The sequence below is a fragment of the Mirounga leonina genome, unplaced genomic scaffold, assembly GCF_011800145.1.
Source record: "Mirounga leonina isolate KUSES-001 unplaced genomic scaffold, KU_Mleo_1.0 Mir_94, whole genome shotgun sequence".
Taxonomy (NCBI): Eukaryota; Metazoa; Chordata; class Mammalia; order Carnivora; family Phocidae; genus Mirounga; species Mirounga leonina.
Window position 1 is genome coordinate 53,286,447 of NW_023270855.1, and position 2,685 is coordinate 53,289,131.

Genomic DNA, 2,685 nt, shown 5'->3' on the forward strand with positions numbered 1-2,685 from the left:
TTATTTATTTATTTATTTATTTATTTATTTATTTATTTATTTATTTAACAGGGGGAGGGTAGAGAGAGAGAGAGAGAAGCAGGCTCCTCACTGAGCAGGGAGCCCAACACGGGGCTCGATCCCAGGACCCGGGGATCATGACCTGAGCTGAAGGCAGACGCTTAACTGAGCCACCCAGGTGCCCCTGTAAAAAGAGTCTTATGAGATTCCAGGGCAGTTTAGCTCAGATGCCCATACAGAGCATACCCTCCGAGTGGTTCTCTCCCAGCATGGTTGTGCTGGGGGAACTCAGTTGCCCTGCAGACGGCTGGCTTCCTTTGCAGTCAAGGGTGTCAGCTGGAAATGTAGAACCACCTCCAGACGAGTCAGCTCCTGGTGAGTCGATACCATGCTGCTCCCCAATTTCTCTCTTCTCAGCCTGCTTGAAATCCCTCCCAAGGAGGTGAGAAGTGGCTGGCTTAGCTCCTTCCCTCCTATATCCCCTTGCTCAGGGAGTTGAAAAGGATATGGTGAGAAAGTCTTGAATCACTGGGATTTAACTTCTGTGGGAATAAACACGCACAGCTGCCAACATTAATTTTACTTCCAGTCCTTCCAGATCTCGTTCGAGTTCGAAGGACCGTCCAGTAGCCACGTGCCACATCAAAAGTCACTAAGGGAGCACTCGAAGAAACATCCCTTTGGCTTTCTATGGGGTAAAAGGCACGGTATGCTTTGTTGGCAGAAACAAATGGTGCCTTTGACCTTGTAAACCGTGAGACCTGTGCTCAGTGTGTAAGAACTGTAATGCAATCTTCTGGGCACGCTAGAGAGCTTTGTATCACGATTTGGGGGAAATTGAGGCTACATAGCAATAAGTACACTTTGTATCTTGAGGATTTTCCTGATTTTAAAGAAACTGTCATGTTTTTCAAGTCAATCAAAACGCAGAGTAAAAAAAAAACATCTATCCACACCTATATCCAGGAATTTTCCTTTTTTTTTTTTTAATTTAATTTTCAGGTTCTTTCATACCTAGTATTTCCTGAGATGAGATGATGAATAAAATAGTTGTAAGAAGGTGGGTATATGTTACTCTTCTGACTTTACTTCCCCCAGATCAATTTCAAATACCGTTTGTTTAAGTAGGCTCCACACCCAACGTGGGGCTTGAACTCATGACTCAGAGATCAAGAGGGTCAAGAGACCCTCTTGATCTCAGGGTCGAGAGGTTGAGCCCCGCGTTGGGCTCTGTGCTGAGGGCGGAGCCTGCTTGGGATTCTCTCTCTCTCCCTCACCCTCTGCCCCGCCCCCCCCCCCAAAAATGAAAGATTTTAGCATCTTTGAATTTTTCCTCATTATGACAAATAACAGTTGGAAATTTGAGGACAAGAGAACAGCTTGTATTCCCTCTCTCTCTGTGTCTCTCTCTGTCAAATAAATAAAATCTTAGAAAAAGAAAAAGAAAGAAAAAGGAAGGAAGGAAGGAAGGAAGAAGGAAAGAAGAAAAGAAAGAAAGAAAGAAAGAGGAAGAAAGAAAGAAAGAAAGAGGAAGAAAGAAGAAAGAAAGAAGGAAGGGAAGGAAGGGAAGGAAGGAAGGAAGGAAGGAAGGAAGGAAGGAAGGCAGGCAGGCAGGCAGGCGCCTGCGTGGCTCAGTCGTTAAGCGTCTGCCTTCCATTCAGGTTCTACTGACTGAGCCAGCCAGGAGGCCCCAGTTTCAAATACCATTTTAAAAAGAAGTTTGGGAAAGATTCTACACTTTATTACGTGTTCTGTGTCCTGGGGAAAAGAGGGAAGGCATCTAGCACATGACGGGGAGTGTCTATGAAGTCCCTGAGACCAATGGTGAGGCGTCTGAATGCAGTGGGGGGATTTGTGGTTTTAATAACACCTTTGAGGTGGAATTCACGTACTAAGAAATTCATCCTTTTAAAATGTATACAATTCAGTGGTTTTTCGTATATTCACAGAGTTGTACGACTATCACAGTATCTAATTTTAGGATATTTTTATCGCCCCCAAAAGAAACCCTGTGCCTGTTCCTCAGTTCCCCCAGCAAGCGCTGATCAACTTCCTGTCTCTGTGGATTCGCCTGTTCTCAGAGGGGAGGACATACACGATCCAGGTGGCTTGGGAAGATAGTATACTAATAGTAACTCCTTGAGTTTGTACAGCACTTAATGATTTATAAAATGCATTCACGGGCGCCTGGGTGGCTCAGTTGGTTAAGCGACTGCCTTTGGCTCAGGTCATGATCCTGGAGTCCCTGGATCAAGTCCCGCATCGGGGTCCCTGCTCGGCAGGGAGTCCGCTTCTCCCTCTGACCCTCCCCCCTCTCATGTGCTCTCTCTCTCATTCTCTCTCTCAAATAAATAAATAAAATCTTTAAAAAAAAAAAAATAAATAAATAAATAAAAATCTTAAAAAATAATAAAAAAAATTAAAAAAAATAAAATGCATTCACAAAGTCACCTAAGTATCAATAAATATCACGAAATCAAAAAAAAAAAGGGGGGGGGGCCTGGGTGGCTCAGTCGGTTGAGCGCCTGACGCTTGATCTCAGCTCAGGTCGTGAGCTCGAGCCTCATGTTGGGCTCTGCGCTGGCTAATAAGCAAGAAGGAGCAGCAGTGTGAAGGGGCAGAGACAGGACGGCTGGCGCAGGACTGGGGGCTGGGAGCCACCGTCCGGTGGGGGAATGCCACATC